The 17,345-nt window shown below is 53.9% G+C and overlaps 1 protein-coding gene across 2 annotated transcripts in view; it reads right to left on the reverse strand.

Annotated features, from left to right (window-relative positions):
* The window catches only part of LOC135975299 (fibrinogen-like protein 1-like protein), a 117,148-nt gene extending 100,285 nt beyond the window's left edge, over positions 1-16,863 (reverse strand). Inside the window, exon 1 of one of the 2 annotated variants that reach the window (XR_010592226.1) lies at positions 13,389-16,863. The gene's annotated coding sequence lies outside the window, so the exon portion shown is untranslated. The remainder of the gene's footprint in view (positions 1-13,388) is intronic. The other variant, XR_010592227.1, reaches the window with a different exon arrangement.
* Positions 16,864-17,345: the final 482 nt, after the last annotated feature.

Below are 17,345 nucleotides of genomic sequence, written 5' to 3' on the forward strand. Positions count from 1 at the left end.
AGGGGCTGTGGGTTAGGAGTGTTCCTCTTGGGGAGGCAGAGTCAGAGCAGAGAGTGAGCCTGGCTTGAGTCAAGTTCTTCTTGTCCTAGTTAAGTGGTGACTCTGGGCTTTTAAGGGGACTGTGCTCCAGGTTCATGCCTTCCTGTCATCCTGGAGCATCTGGGGAAGCAAGTCCTCATGGAGGGCCCTGCCCACAGCCCTGTGCTCCAGGCTTCCTTGGGGGCAGAGGAAATTAAGGGTCTGGCTCTAGCTCCTATCCTCTAGCATCTCCTGCAGAGGGGCTGAGGGGAAGGAGAGTCCTGGCCCGGGGGGGACTGGGAGCTGACAGGAAAATGCTGATGGAGTCCCCTCTCCCTCTCCCGTCCATTAGAACTCAGTGGAATTCCCCAGGATGGGTCACCACATGGCACAGCTAGCTCTGTCCGTCAGTGACCCAGCCAAGGACATCAGCCGGCAGGCCAGGGAGGGGGTTTACCGGCTCTACCAGCTGCTGCTGCACCAGAGGGGTAAGGAACCCAGCTGGGAAATGGCACCCGCTAGAAGAGTGAGACTGGGACCCCAGCCAATTTCTCTCAGACTGACCCCGGCTGGAGGATGAGTCTCTCCATCTCTTTCTGTGTTCCACACCACGCCCTGCAATTCTGTTGGGCCGGGCACGCAGCGAGGACTCTGCCCACTGTGCAGCCACCAATGGGATTGGAAGGACACAAGCCCTGCAACCAGAAGGACAAATGTGTGTGTGTCTCTCTCCCTGTCACCTACTCCCTCCTGGGGGAAACCCAGCAGCTGATGGGGGACAAGGTGAGCAGCTGCATTAGACTCAGGAGATTGGGGCGGGGCCCAGGCCTCATTCCCATCCTGTGGCCATTCGCTGGCCTGGCACAAGGAGCCTGGTGGGGAATGAAAGGGAGAGCAGGTGCTCCTGGGAAGGGAGATGAATTCACCTCCATGAGCAGGAGCGAGCCAGCTTGTCCCCGGAGCAGCTCCACCCAGCTCTTTAGCCAGGCTAATTAATGACAAGCTTTGCCTCATCCCAGACTTACGTTTTCAGGACAGGGTGCTATCGCTCTTGGGAAGGGCAGGAGAGTCCCCCAAGTGCCCTCTGCGAGACTCTCCTGTCCCACAGGGCCGCACCCAATTCTTAGTGGTCTGGTGTCTGTGTCACCCAAGCCACCACCCAGAGTTGCTCCCATCACTGGCAGCCTGGGAGGCCAAGGACTGACGGGTGATGGCGTCTGACCAGGCAGGGCTGAGGCACATGGGCAGGGGACGCTTGTCCTGCTGCTGGCAAGGCTGGACCCGTTCTGGAGAGAACAGGGGGATTCAGTCAGCAGTAGGGTTACCATGTCTAATAAATAAAAAAAGAGGACCCTCCACGGGCCCTGGCCCCGCCCATTTCCCCACCCCTAGCCCCGCCCCAACTCCGCTCCTTCCCCGCCATAACTCCGCCCTCTCCTCCCTCCCACTCCCAGCCATGGGGAAAGGGCTGCCCCAGCGCTACCGGCTTCACGGTTTGCCGGGCCCGGGCAGCCCCCAGACCCTGCGCCCCCGGCCGGCGCTTCCCCAGCACAGCTGGAGCCTTAAGGTCTGAGAGGGGAGGAGCAGAGCAGCTCAGCTGGAGCCCGGGAAGGGAAGTGCCTGGCCGGCGGCGCGGGGTCCGGAGGCGGGGGGGGGGGGCTGCCCGAAGCCAGTAGCGCTGGCTCGGGCAGCTCGGCTCTTAAAGTCTGAGAGGGGAGGAGCGGAGCAGCTCAGCTGGAGCCCGGGAAGGGAAGTGCCTGGCCCGTGGCTCGGGGTCCGGAGGCAAGGGGGGCTGCCCAAAGCCAGTAGCGCTGGCTCGGGCAGCTCGGCTCTTAAAGTCTGAGAGGGGAGGAGCGGAGCAGAGCAGCCGCGGGAGGGGAAGTGCCCGGCCGGCATTTTCCCGGACATGTTTGGCTTTTCGGCAATTCCCCCCGGACTGGGGTTTGATTGCCGAAAAGCAGGACATGTCCGGGAAAAACCGGACGTATGGTAACCCTAGTCAGCAGGGGCTGCCGATCCGTCCCATTCACCAGGGTTGCCATCCTGCGGCTTCAGCATTAGTGGCTGGGGTGACTTGGGGAAAGGTCTCAACCTCCCCACATCCCACTTCACTGCTGCCAGAATCCCTCCTGCACACACACACCCCCCGCTACAGTCCCCTCCCTACCCAACCTGGGTGGGGCTGGAGGAGAGGGGTCTGAGAACTTGAGCTGTGGATTGGAGGTGGAACAGCTGTGAGGGGCACTGAGGGGGAAGTGGCAGGAGCTCCCCGTACAAGGAGGGGGGTTGCCACTGGAGGTCACTAGGAAGGACAACAAGACTCCATCCTGGGGGTCAGGAGTGGGAATCCATCCCTCAGAGGTGGGCAGGGGCTGGGTGGAAATGCTGCTGGTTCCAGGGGCCGTTAATCCCCCCTGATTCCTCGGAGGCGTCTGAGTCTCAGACAGGTTCTTGTTCCCTTGCAGCAGGAGGACGTCACGGCCAATGTGATGCGCCAGCTCCGTATCATGCGTCACTTGCGCCAGGTGCCCGAGGCGCTGCAGGGCCTGTGCCTCTGAGGCCACCAGCAACTCCCGCTCCCTGCTGCAGGTACTGCTCTGGCTCTCTGTAAATGGGGAGCTAGTGGAAGGGGAAATGGAGCCCCCTGGCACTCACAGAAACCCTCTCCCCTATCTGTGGAGCAGGGTCCTTTCCTCTGCCCCCAAATTCCTTCATCTGGGACAGGAGCTCTTTCCCTCACACCCATTCCCCTCCCCCCTTTCCTTGATCTACCCCCATCCCATTCCCCCTGCGCCCAGGCAGAGCTCTGCCTGCCGCATATGGTGCAGAAAGGCCTGTGATATGCAGGGGGTCAGATTAGATGCTCTAACTGTCTCTTCTGCCTATAAAGTCTACTCATTTCTGAGAAACCGAGTGTAGCATTGGGAGCAGCCTCTGCTGTTTTACTGTCTAGCCGGCTTGCTTCCTAGAATGAACACTCATTGAGCGGGGTGATCCACAGAGAGTAGCTCAAACCTCCAAAGTGTCTGCCCTGTGGCAGGACATTAGCACTGCAGGGGAGGGGTGGGTGTGACAGTGACATCACAAAGGCCTTTTGCAGAACCTCAGCCTATTGGTCAAAGGTGCAGGGGAGGTGGTGACCTCACAGAGAGATGCTGACATCAGCCAGGCAGGACCGGGGCTCAGGGCCAGGGAAACCTCTGAGTCCCCTGTAGCTTTCCTTCAGCAAGTCTCCTTCTCGAGGTCTCTCTTTGAGGACTGAGAGAGTATTAGGGGTCACGTACGTGAGCACCAGGAGGAACCCCTTTTGAGTTTTCTCCTTTCCTTTTCCTGATTTTACTAGAAAACAGACATCCCTGTTTAGAAGGTAAGAGCCTCCGAGAGATTTGGAACCTGTTCAGTCTGATCCATCTGTTCCACAAGTCCTTCAGTCCAATCCACTTCCCTAACTAATTTCCTTAATTTTTTAAAGTTAGCCCTTTTGAAAAAAAAACCCCTAGTCACAGATCTAATTTTGTTTACCCTTCCATTTAGTTTAAACTGAATTAGCTCATGATCGCTCAAACCAAGGCTGTCCCCTACAACCATTTCTTCTAAGAGATCCTCACTACTCACTAAATCCAAATCTAAAATGGCATCCCCTCTTGTTGCTTCAGCTATCACATCTAGGAAAATCTGAGCCCTATTATATTACTAGCACTTGTCCTCCGGTCTATATCTGGGAAGTTAAAGTCTCCCATGATCACACAATTCCCATTAGTATTTACTTCATTAAAAACATTGAAGAGGTCTCTATCCCTATCCAAATCAGACTCTTGTTCTAACAGACAGCAACCCCGCCCCCCCCCCTCCCGAAAGGCAGAGATAGAGCCCAGGAATCGAGATGGTGGGGAAATTTCATTGAAACCGTTTCTAAACCAGTTTGTTTCTTGAAATCATAACAAGTGGCAATGAAAATTCTTTGTCACAATGTGTTAAATTGTCTCGCGGCACTCAAAGAGGAGACACTTAGATCTCAACAATTAGATAAGATGCTTCAGTCTGAGCTAAGTAGTTGCTGCTCTTAACAATTGCAAAATAATACAATACAAATAAAATAAACTATTTCAGCCATTCTATTATGTCCTAATCTGATCTGAGTAAACATGATAGGACACCTCATCTTATGCACTGCTCCTAGTGCATAAGATGAGGTGTCCTATCATGTTTACTCAGATCAGACACTCTCCAATAGACCCAGTGTCCTATCATGTTTACTCAGATCAGACACTCTCCAATAGACCCAGCAGTCCTTATTTCCAGGCCCCTTCACTAACCACTGCTGCACACTCCCTCCCACAGCTGGCAATTACAACCAGGCCCTCATGTCCGGTCCCCCTGCTTTGAGAGGGAGTGTGCTCCGCTGGAGTGATTGGAGCAGGGAACTGGGAGTCAGGACTCCTGGGTTCCATTGCTGGTTTCCTATTGACCTGTGGGACTTGGGGTAAGTTGCTCCCCGCTCTAGGCTCTGTCCCCAGCAGTCAAATGGGGATTTCATACTTTCCCACTATTGGAAAGTGCTGGGAGAATCCCCCAGCAAAAGCTGCTCTGACAGTGCTAAGCAGCATCTGTTTGCTTGTGAGAATGTCCTATGGGACTGTGTCAAAAGCCTTATTAACACCAAGATAGATCACATCTACTGTTTACCCACCTCCACTAGGCCCCTAACCCTGCCAAAGAAGGAGCTAGGATTGGTCTGGAATGATTTGTTCTTGACAAGTCCATGCTCACTAGTCCTAAGAACCAAATAGTCCTGCAGGTGCTGACAAACTGATTGTTTAATAAACAGAGGCTGCTCCCAATGCTACACTCGGTTTCTCAGAAATGAGTAGACTTTATGGGTAGCAGAGACGGTTAGAGCATCTAATCTGACCCCCTGCATATGACAGGCCTCCTGTCTACCACAATAGCTACTTTTGGGGCAAACACATTCCGGAAAGGCATCTAGTCTTTCTTAAATGACATCAAGAGATGAAGAATCCAAGACTTTCCATGGTAGCTTCTTCCTGTTGTCAATCATCCTCGCTGTTGAATATTTGTGCCTTATTTGTCATAGGAATTTGTCTCTTTTCACCTTCCAACCATTGGGTCTTGCTCTGCCTTTCTCTGCTCGATTAAAGAGCCCTTTAATACCCAATATTTTCTCTCCATTAAGGCATTTCAACACTTCAGTGAAGTCACCTTTCAATCTTCTTCTGATAAGCTAAACAGGTTGAGCTCTTTCAATAGCTCACTAGAAGGCATTTTTCTCCAGCCCTCAGAACATTTGGTGGCTCTTTGCTGCCCCAGCTCCAATTTCTAGGACCATCTTTTTCAAAGGAGGACACCAACACTGGAGGCAGTATTCCAATAGCAGTCTCACTGCTGCTGTGTCACCTCCCTATCCTACTCACGGCTCTGCTCCTACGTCTAATGATGGCTTTAGCCCTGTTCACCACAGCATCACACTGGGAGCTCATGTTGAGTGGCTTCTCCACTATGGCCCCTAAATCCTTTTCAGAGTCACTGCTTTCCTGGATACACGTCCCCATTCTGGAGGTGTGGCCGGCGTGCCTTGTTGCCACGTATAGGACCTTGCATTGGGAGAAATGCCGTCCAGCCCTGCTGGTACATAGGGGATAAGCACAGAACAAACGTACCTTTAGGAGCTGTGTTGTCCATAGCCTCTGAACAACATGTGGGGGTCAGCAGATTACAAATGCACGACAGACCTGTAGTGTAGACAGGTCCCAACTGCGTCTCCGTTTCCCACCCTGCTCTAAGTTTAGTCACAGCCGCCATGTCTTTTCCGCCATGTCCCTTAACCCCACGTCACTGCAGAAGAGAGATTTTCTGGTAGCCAGCTGGCTCTCCTGCATGTGGATGTCGTTCCAAAAGACGTGCTCTGGCTCAGTCCCATGCTATGGTTGGCTGAAGGAACCACTTGGTGACATTCTAGGCCCTGAGTTATACAGGAGGGGAGACTAAATGCACATAATGGTCCTTTCTGACGTGAACCTCTATCAATCGCTACATTTTCTGCTGCTAGGAAGAGAACTCTGGACCTATTTTCTCTCATTCACTTTCAGTCGGAATAATTTCAATCCAGGCCAAAGGATTTCCTCTTCCATTGTGTCTTCAGCACCTTTGTGAGCAACCAGTTACCCACAGGTTACCAGTTTCAACCTGTCCCAGGGTGAGATGGCCAGGAAAGGGGTTGGAGCTCAACTGCACCTGGCCCAGGTGATGCAGCTCCCTAGGGTGAAGGGAATAAGGGCGGGGGTCACGTAACAAGACGCAGCCTGTGACTAGGACCCAGGCCTGCTGAGAGATAGAAGGGCAGCCTGTGCTCAGCCAGGAGAGAGACCCCAAGGGAAGAAGGCATGGGAGGGGCTTGGAGAGTCCTTTAAAGGTCAGGGACAAGCTGGGAAGGGGCCAGGCTGAGCACTAAGGACCAGGCCCTAGGAGGGAAAGACAGGGCAGTTTAGGAGATGGGGCAGATAGTCCAGTTGGTTTCGGCTCCCAGGACCAGACACCCAGAGGTGAAGGTGGTTGTCGGGGCTTCTGTCCTTCTTCCCCAGTGTAGATTTGATAGTGGAGAAGACTGATGCCATAAGGGGGAGGTGAATTACCCCAAGGTCACCCAGTGAGTTTATATCACGAATGCATACTCGGAAGGATCCAATAGAAACATGGATTTTCCAGTCTCTTCTTTCTAGGAGTCCCCAGGGCTAAGGTAAAACCACTTCGGCCCCTCCCCATTCTGCTCACCTCCAAGATGTGCTGGAGTTTGTCTGTGCTGGGGAGTGCTGTCAGCAGGATCGAGAGCTCATCATCCATGTTCTCTGGGCAGGCCTTGCTCAGAGCCTGCCAGCGGAGGGAGACTAGGGGTCAGGATTATGGAACCTGGGTGACACCTGCCAGGATGACAGCAGGCTCTCTAGTCCTTGCCCAGAGCAGCTCTCTGCAGAGGGCCTGGTGCACAGCAGTGTAGGGAACAGCCAAGCTGCTAGGGATGAGAGCTGGGCTTCCTGGCAGAGTCCAGCACCCAAAGCCCAGCATCTGCATGCCCAGGGTCTAGACTCCATTCAGGGCAGCGCACAGGAACTGCGATTCCTATTCTGGATCTAGTGGCAGCTTCAGTTTGCTGGCAGGAGACTGTACATGAGACCTTGCAGTTGCGGGGGTGACACAGGCCCTAACATGTGCATGGGAGTTTGAGCAACAGGGCAGAGGCCTGTGTGGGGCAAGGAGGGCAGGGATTTGGGAAGCAAGAGCAGAGGATCAAACCCTTTCTTAATGTGGGTCGGGATGAGCCCCATTTCAAAGACAGAGAAAGTGAGGCACCAGGTGGGAGAGTGACCTGGCCAGGATCACGTTACCGCTCAGTGGCAGGACTGCAGACAACCCGTTCCCTGATCTCACTGGACGCTGCTGCCCCTCCTGTATGACCCCTCCAGCCATCCTAGCCCACAGGCCATCCCCACCACTCTCCAATACCAGGCTGTTTCCACAATGGAAGCAGGCTTGTAACAGAGTTCACTCACCGATAGGTGCCCCTTCCTTCAAGGCCTGGGGTCACAGATTTCTTGGGCTAGCACGCCCGCCAGCAGGTTTTTGGCTGGGAACTCAGCCCTTCGGCCAGGCGACCATCTTTTAGTCCACTCCTTCCTGGGTCGCGCTCATTCCAAACGAAAAGTCAAAAAATGTCTTTAACTGAAACAAGATCCTCTGTCCCTTGGGGGCTTTTCCTCAGCCTGACTTTGGCTCGGCCTGCCCTTGCTGGCCTTGGTAGCCCTTTCTATGGCCCTGTACGTCCCCTTCCTTAGAGATCGTGGGAGAACCAGTCCTACCCTGGATTCTAGGTTCTGCCCCAAGGCCCTGTACCGAACAGCTAGGCCTGCTCCTGTACCTTTGTTGCGGTTTCCCCTGGTTTCCCCTCAGCTGGAGCTCACTCTGTAATCCATTTGGCCTAGCTCCAGGCTTTATAGCCCATAGGCCAAGCCCCCCATTATATACCCTCCTCCTTAGAACCTGGCCCACGCGGGGGCAAGTTCTATTCTTCTCCAAGCTTCATCCCTCCTCATCTCATCGCTGTCACCGGCTGCGCGCTTGTACAGCCTGTGCGCAGTGTCTGCAGCTCCACTGCCAGCTCGCTCGGGGCAAACCTTCTCTTCTGCAGTATCCCGACGCTCTTCCTGCAGCCACTCAGTCTCATGAACAGCTGCTTGCAGAGCCTCTTCTGAAGCCTTTAGCGTCTTTTGTTGCCTTTTTGCTACTGCCGCTGCATATGCCAAAACCTTTTCGGTCAGGGTCTGAGAACCCACCATGGACTGCTCCACCCTTGTGTTTGTCCCTCCTCCAGTCTGCTTCATCTCTGGGCCAATCATTTCGTCCTTCATCTCCCTGCAGCACCCGACAGGGTGTGTTGGTGGAGGGTCTGAAAGGTCCAAGGCCACCCCAGCCACCTCCACCTTGCCTGCCTCATGGGGGTTTGTGTCATAGGACACCTTCTCCTTTCTTTCTAACTTCTTAGGGCCCTGGCCCCTCGTTCAGCCACTCAGCAATTTCCTAAGCAGGCCGTGTCTTTAGATATGGCCTGCTTCTCTGCCCCCAAAACAAAGAACTCTTGCTCCCATCTTGGCATTAGGCCATGCTTGTACACTTTCTCATGCCCTTCCCCCTGGGCTAACCTTCTTAGCACAGCCCAGGCATGCTCTCCTTCTCTGCTCTTTTTGTCCATGGGCATAGCAGACCCTGGGTTGATTTCCCTTTGCAGGATCTCTCACAGGTATTGCTGCTGCTGCGTCTGTAGCTGCACCTGCACTTCCTTCTGCGTCTGTTGGTTTTCTAGGAGCTGCTGGAGAAACCCCTAGATCTGCTTAGCCAGTCCCTGGAACTGAAGTGGGAAATCCAGCGACCAGCTTGGTCCCTTGATACACCTGCTTGGGGGAGGGATAGCTCAGTGGTTTGAGCATTGGCCTGCTAAACCTGGGGTTGTGAGCTCAATCCTTGAGGGGGCCATTTAGGGATCAGGGCAAAAAAACTGTCTGGGGATTGGTCCTGCTTTGAGCAGGGGGTTGGACTAGATGACCTCCGGAGGTCCCTTCCAACCCTGATATTCTATGATTCCTTCAGCAACCAAGACTTCCCTCACGGATCACAGGGGGAACTCAATCCTGCCAACTATGCCAATCATAAATGAATCTACTCATCGTTAGGTGCCCCCCGGCGGCCAGGCATGGCATCACAGCCCTCTCGCTGGGCTAGCATCCCCCCATCCATGGTCGCTCCAGCACCATGGCAGTTTCTCTGCCTGGTAATGCCGGCCAGGTCACCACCTTTAGTCCACCCTTCTGGGGCCCAGCTTGCCTCACACTAAAAGTCCAAAGAGGTCTTTCCACAGGCAGAAGTCCTTCTGCCATCGCTGGGGCACTTGCTCAGCCTGTAGCCCCCTTGCTGGGCTTGGGAACCCTCTCCAGGTGCGTGTACGCCGCCTCCTCTGGGGCCGGTAGGGGAACCCAGTCCACCCTGACATTGATAGCAGCTCAGGGCCCTGGACCCAACAGCTAGGTCTGCACCTTTCTCTTTGCTGCACTTTTCCAACCTCTCTTCTCAAGTTCCCCTCCAGGCTTTCCTTGCTTCTCTGAACTTCCTAGACTCATAGACTCATAGACTTTAAGGTCAGAAGGGACCATTATGATCATCTGGTCTGACCCCCTGCATGCTGCAGGCCATAAAACCGTCCCTACCCCTTCCCTGGACTCTGCTACTGAAGTCCCCAATCCTGTTACTAGTGACTTCAATCGGCAGAGACCCTCCTGCTAGAGATCCCTGCCCCATGCTGCGGAGGAAGGCGAAAAACCTCCAGAGGCTCAGCCAATCTGCCCTGGAGGAAAATTCCTTCCCGACCCCAAATATGGCAATTAGTAAGACCCCGAGCATATAGGCAAGAGTCTCCATCCTGATCCCTGTTAGCCATTATGCTATTTACCTACCATTGCTTGGTTTTCTTTACTACTATGTTTTACCATTAAACCATTCCCTCCATAAACTTATCTAACTTAATCTTAAAACCAGACAGGTCCCTCGCCCCCACCGTTTCTCTCGGAAGGCCATTCCAATATTTCACCCCTCTGACGGTCAGAAACCTTCGTCTAATTTCAAGCCTGAACTTCCCCACAGCCAGTTTATATCCATTCGTTCTTGTATCCACGTTAGTACTAAGCTGGAATAATTCTTCTCCCTCCCTTGTATTAATCCCTCTAATATATTTAAAGATAGCAATCATATCCCCTCTCAGCCTTCGCTTTGTCAGACTAAACAACCCAAGCTCCTCTAGTCTCCTTTCATACGACAGGTTTTCCATTCCTCTGATCATCCTAGTGGCCCTTCTCTGCACCCGTTCCAGTTTGAGTTCGTCTTTTTTAAACATGGGAGACCAGAACTGCACACAGTACTCCAAATGAGGTCTCACCAGAGCCTTGTACAACGGAAGCAAGACCTCCTTATCCCTACTAGATATACCTCGCCTAATGCATCCCAAGACAGCATTGGCTTTTTTCACCGCCACGTCACATTGTCGACTCATAGTCATCCTGCGGTCTACAAGGACCCCTAGGTCCTTCTCCTCTTCCGTTACTTCTAACCAATGCGTCCCCATCTTGTAACTAAAATTGTTATTAGTCATCCCCAAATGCATCACCTTACACTTTTCACTATTAAATTTCATCCTATTTCTGATACTCCAATTCACAAGCTCATTCAAGTCTCCCTGCAGGATATCCCTATCCTCTTCCGAATTTACAACGCCTCCCACCTTCGTATCATCCGCAAACTTTATCAGCCCACTCCTGCAATCGGTTCCGAGGTCAGTTATAAATAGATTAAATAAGATGGGTCCCAAAACCGAACCTTGAGGCACTCCACTAGTAACCTCCCTCCAACCTGACAGTTCACCTTTTAATACGACCCGCTGCATTCTCCCCATTAACCAATTCCTTATCCACCTCTGGATTTTCATATCGATCCCCATGTTTTTCAGTTTAACCAATAATTCCTCATGGGGTACAGTATCAAACGCTTTACTGAAATCCAGGTATATTAGGTCCACCGCATTTCCCTTATCTAATAAATCCGTTACTTTCTCAAAGAAGGAGATCAGATTCATTTGGCACGATCTGCCCTTCGTAAAACCATGTTGTAATTTATCGCAATTGCCACTAATCTCCAGGTCCTCAACTAGTTTCTCTTTCAGAATTTTCTCTAACACCTTGCACACTACAGATGTTAAACTAACAGGCCTGTAGTTACCCGGATCACTTTTTTTCCCTTTCTTGAAAATAGGAACCACATTAGCTATTCTCCAGTCTAACGGGACCACCCCCGAGTTTACAGATTCATTAAATATTATCGCTAACGGGCCTGCTATTTCCCGCGCCAATTCCTTCAATATTCTCGGATGAAGATCATCCGGTCCTCCCGACTTAGCCTCATTAAGGCGTTCAAGTTTTGTTTCTACCTCGGATACGGTAATCCCCCATCCTGAACGCCCCTCTGTAGTGGTGCTAGTATCCCTAATCCCTTCATTGGCCTCATTAAACACCGATGCAAAATATTCATTGAGATATTGCGCCATGCCTAGATTGTCTTTAATCTCCCCTCCGGCAATAGTCTTCAGCGGTCCCACTTCTTCCTTCTTTGCTTTCTTCCTATTTATGTGGCTGTAAAACCTCTTACTATTGCTTTTAATTCCCCTCGCTAGGTCCAACTCTACACGGCCTTTGGCCTTTCTCACTCTATCTCTACATTCTCTGACTTCACTTAGGTACATTTCCTTACTGATCCCTCCCCTCTTCCACTCTTTGTACGCTTTCTGTTTTTTCCTAATCGCCCCTTTGAGTCGGTCGCTCATCCAGCTCGGTCTAAATCTCTTGCTTAGTAATCTTTTTCCCTTTTTTGGAATACAGGCCTCCGACAGCTCATGCATCTTTAACTTAAAGTAATCCCAGGCTTCTTCTGCCTTTAAATTCATTAATACGTTTGCCCAATCCACTTCCCTTACCAGTCCCCTTAATTTGTTAAAATTGGCCTTTTTAAAATTATAAACCCTAATCTTTGACTTAATTCTGTTACTCCTTCCATGTATTTTAAACCGAATTAGCTCATGATCACTGGAGCCCAAATTGTCCCCTACTACCACTTCCTCAACGAGGTCCTCACTACTTACCAGAATCAAATCTAAAATGGCCTCCCCCCTCGTCGGTTCAGCTACCACTTGATGGAGGAATTGATCAGCAAGCACATCTAGGAACATCTGAGCCCTATTATTGCTACTAGCGTTTGTTCCCCAATCTATATCCGGGAAGTTAAAGTCCCCCATAATTACACAGTTTCTATTAGTAATTACTTCTCTAAACACATTAAATAGTTCCTTATCCATATCCTGGGTCGATCCCGGCGGTCTATAGCACACTCCAAGCACTATCCCCGGAGAGGCTCTAGTAGTCCTATTACCCAGTGTGAGTATTGCCCAGATGGACTCAGTATTGTCTAATCCATCAACTATTATTTCTTTACAGCTTATTTCACTATTGACATACAATGCCACCCCCCCACCTTTACCTTTGTTCCGGTCTTTCCTAAACAGCGCATACCCCTCCATACCTGTGTTCCAGTCGTGACTGCCATTCCACCACGTTTCTGTTATTCCTACGATATCTGGTTTCAGCTCTTGGACCAAGAGCTCCAATTCCTCCATTTTATTACCTAGGCTTCTGGCATTGGTGTATAGACACCCTAATGTATGTCGTTTAGCCTGTCTCCCATTAGTAGCACTATATGTTGCGGGCCTCCTTGTGTCCGTCCCCCCTGTCCTTCCTATGTCCAATCTCATCTCCCCGGCTATGTCTCCTCTCATTTTACTCACCTTCTCCATACTGGAATCTGGCGTGGAGATTAACTGTGCATCTCCCAACCGTCTCCCCAAACTTCCTAGTTTAAAGCTCTTTTGATAAGATGAGCCAGCCTCCCTCCCAGAAGTCTATTTCCTTCCCTACTTAGGTGAAGCCCATCCCGCGAGAACAGGTGTCTGTCCCCGAAAGCCTCCCAGTGGCCATACATCCCAAAGCCCTCCTTATAGCACCACTCCCTTAGCCAACTATTTATTCTCACAATCCTATCAGCCCTTTGCTGCCCTTCCCTGGGAACGGGCAGAATCCCACTAAAGATAATCTGAGCCTCTATCTCCTTGAGCGTCTTCCCCAGCCTGGCATAATCTCCCTTGATCCTCTCTAACGAGAACCTAGCCGTGTCATTTGTTCCTACATGAAGGATTATCAAGGGGTTCTTACCTGCTCCTTTTAGAATCCTTTTCAACCGCAGGTCCACATAGCGTATCTTTGCGCCCGGTAGACAGCACACCCTTCTGTTCTCCGGGTCCGCCCTGGTCACAGGCCTGTCCAATCTCCTCAGTAAAGAGTCTCCAATTACATACACCTGCCGTTGCCTGGCAACAGTGCGATCTAGTAATCTAGTCTCTGATCCCTCTAGTCCTGACCTGTGCCTGTTCCTATCTTCCCTTATGCTCCCCCTTATGCCTTCCTGAATCCTACCTTGTTCTCAATCCTGTTGCTATCACCCCTGAAGTCTGGCTCTTTATGGGGGCGGATATGGTGCCTCTCAGTTCGGGCTCATTCTGTAATCAGCTTTCTGTGAGTGCCAGGGGGCTCCATTTCCCCTTCCACTAGCTCCCCATTTACAGAGAGCCAGAGCAGTACCTGCAGCAGGGAGCGGGAGTTGCTGGTGGCCTCAGAGGCACAGGCCCTGCAGCGCCTCGGGCACCTGACGCAAGTGCCGCATGATACGGAGCTGGCGCATCACATTGGCCGTGACGTCCTCCTGCTGCAAGGGAACGAGAACCTGTCTGAGACTCAGACGCCTCCGAGGAATCAGGGGGGATTAACGGCCCCTGGAACCAGCAGCATTTCCACCCAGCCCCTGCCCACCTCTGAGGGATGGATTCCCACTCCTGACCCCCAGGATGGAGTCTTGTTGTCCTTCCTAGTGACCTCCAGTGGCAACCCCCCTCCTTGTACGGGGAGCTCCTGCCACCTCCCCGTCAGTGCCCCTGACAGCTGGTCCACTTCCAATCCACAGCTCAAGTTCTCAGACCCCTCTCCTCCAGCCCCACCCAGGTTGGGTAGGGAGGGGACTGTAGCGGGGGGGGGGGCAGGAGGGATTCTGGCAGCAGTGAAGTGGGATGTGGGGAGGTTGAGACCTTTCCCCAAGTCACCCCAGCCACTAATGGTGAAGCCGCAGGATGGCAGCCCTGGTGAATGGGACGGATCGGCAGCCCCTGCTGACTGAATCCTCCTGTTCTCTCCAGTGCAGGGCCGGCTTTAGGAAGGGCGGGGCCCAATTCGAACATTTTTGGCGGGGCCCCGGCAGGGATGACTAACAAAAAAAATAATGTAAAAAAAAGCCTTTCATTTCCTCCATGTATTTACTTTCCATAACTATATAAATAATAAAATTATATATTATGTACATTGCATCATATATGCTGTTGATCGGTTATTAATGAGCTCCGTTTCACGTGTGTGGGTCCCCGCCACTCCCTGGGAGTGTGCTAGGGTGACCAGATGTCCTGATTTTATAGGGACAGTCCCGATTTTTGGGTCTTTTTCTTATAGGATCCTATTATCCCCCACCCCCTGTCCCGATTTTTCACACTTGCTGTCTGGTCACCCTAGTGGTGTGCACATGTGTGGGTCCCAGCTGCTCCCTGCCCCCCTCATTGAAGCAGGTGTGCAGGGTTACTGCCCTGGGAACTGCAGGGCACCAGTGGACATGGGGCTGGCTGGAGGCAGGGCAGGGGCTCACTGGAGGTAGGGTCTGGCTGCAGGCAGGGCAAGGGGTGCGGGGCTGGCTGGAGACAGGGGTGTGTGGGGCTGGCTGGCTTTGGGCAGGGCCGCAGGGGGGTGCGGTTGCCTGGAGACAGGGCAGGGGGTGCGGCAGAGGCTGGCTGTGGGCAGGGGGTGCAGGGCTGGCGGCAGGCAGGGCAGGGGGGCGGGGCTGGTGCGGGCAGAACAGGGGGGGCGGGGCTGGAGGTAGGGCAGGGGTGCAGCAGGGGCTGGCTGCGGACAGGGGGTGCGGGGCTGGCTGGAGACGGGGCTGGCTGCGGGCAGGGCAGGGGGTGTGGGGCTGGTGCGAGGACGGGGTGCAGCAGAGGCAGCTTTAAATAGCCCCCGAGTCCCCCGCTATCCCAGGGCTCTGGGGGCTATTTAAAGGGCCCAGGGCTCCCCTGCTTCTACCGCCCCGGCCCTTTAAATAGCCGCGGGAGCCCTGGGGAAGCAGCGGGGCTCCAGTGGCTATTTAAAGGGCCGGGGCGGTAGAGGCAGCGGGAGCCCCGGACTTTTTAAATAGCCCCCAGAGCCCCGCAGCCCTACCCCAGGGCTCCAGCAGTGGGGGGCTGGTAGCAATTTAAAGGGCTTGGGGCTCCGGCCCCTGCTGGGAGCCCTAGGTCCTTTAAATTGCCCCCTGGGGAAGCCGGGCCACCCTGGTACAGCGCACCGGCTCTTGCCGATACACCGCACCGGGGCTTGGGCCCGGGGCCCGATTCAGAGCCGCAGGGAGGGGAACCCTGAGGTGTGGGGGCTGGGTGGGTACTGGGAGTTCCTCCTGAAGGGACGGGGGTTGGCCAATGTCACTCAGCCCCGGGGTGTGGGAGGGGGACTGGCTGAGGTCACTCAGAGCCCCAGGAAGTCGGGGGGGCTGAGGGGAGGGACTGGCCAGGGGCACTCAGAGCTCGGGGGAGGGGCTGTCCGGGGGGGCACTCAGAGCCCCAGGAGGTGGGTGGGGGAGGGGCACACAGGATTTCAGGAATTCCCTGTCAGTGAAGAGCTGCTGGCGGCAGGGAGGAGCCAGCCGTGACAATCCCCACTTGGGATCCCTGGCTGGGCTAGTGGCTATGGGGGCCCGTGGCCAAGCTGCAGCGGAAGGTGACCTGAAGGAAATGCCTCGGCCTCGGCCTCCTGTTAGGAAGGGCCTGGGCCAGACAATGACCCACTGCGCAGTGTCCCAGCTCCCTGCCCCACACCTGCGGGGCACGGCCCCTCCTCTGTAGGGAGGTTGGCATGTACCTTAGTGCTGCTTCCTCCATCCCCAAAGGCCTCTCCCAGCCAGTCTCTGGCAACCCCTGCCGTTCAATACGCACATTACCCTGCTGTGACATACCGGGGGGGCGACCCCTTGGGGATGGGGGGGCTGTCAGACAGCTGGGCAATTTAACCCGGCTGGGCCGGGGTGACTGTCTCCCTGGAGCTGGGGTCTCAGCCCAGGTGTCTCTCTGCCCTTCCCCCCATTTGCCCCCGGGCGAGGTGGGAGCGCCCCACTTTGCGTTCCAGCCCCACATTCGCACCCACAAGTGCTGGTGGGTTCCAATCCCAGCTGAACACGCCCACCCGGCCCTAGTGCGGAGCAGAAGGGCCCAGCGCTGCCCCACAGTCAGACCCTCTGGCTCTCCGAGCCTGCTCTTACCCATCACCGCAGCACGTCTGGCCCAGGCTGAACGCTGCTGCTCTGTGCAGAGAGGCTGGCACTTCTCGCTCCTGCCGTACGAGGGGCAGGTGCTGCTACCGACTGCTCCCCCTAACCCCCGCCCTGCTGCGCTCTGGGGATGCTGCCCTGCTGTGGAGCTCTCAGGGGTCTTGAACTGGAATTTGTTTGGAGAGAAACTGCTAAGGAGCCTTATCAGCCCCGAGCAGAGAGTACCTGGGAGCCTGCCTGGGTCGGGCGGGTCTGGTACAGCCTCCCCCAGATAAGGCTCTTCCCTGGACCTGCCACCCATTGGAATCTGGAACGATTCCCTCCGAGGTAACACCCGGGGCAGCCAGGGCAGGGCAGGGCACGGCCTGCTTCCCTGGAGCGTTAGGGCTTTCAGGAGTCAGAGGTGTCAGCGGAGCAGGTTGTACGTTAAAGCAGCGAAGGCAGTTGGGGGGGCAGAGGAATTGGGTGCTTTGCCATTGCACTTGATCAGCTCAATTTGAAAATTCTTTCAAAGGAAATCCAGATGTATACATCTGACTGGGGTACATGTACACACATACACACGCACACTCACGTGCACACACTCATGTGCACATACACGTACACACATACATACACACATGTACACATACACATATATACAGACGTACACATACACGCACACACGCTGTCCCTGGAGCGCCCCAGGATGCGACTGACGGGGTGCCGGGTGTGAGGTCTGGGAGGGAATTTGGGTGTGGGAGGGGGTTCCGACCTGGGGC

The sequence above is a fragment of the Chrysemys picta genome, chromosome 13, assembly GCF_011386835.1.
Source record: "Chrysemys picta bellii isolate R12L10 chromosome 13, ASM1138683v2, whole genome shotgun sequence".
NCBI classification, from domain to species: Eukaryota; Metazoa; Chordata; order Testudines; family Emydidae; genus Chrysemys; species Chrysemys picta.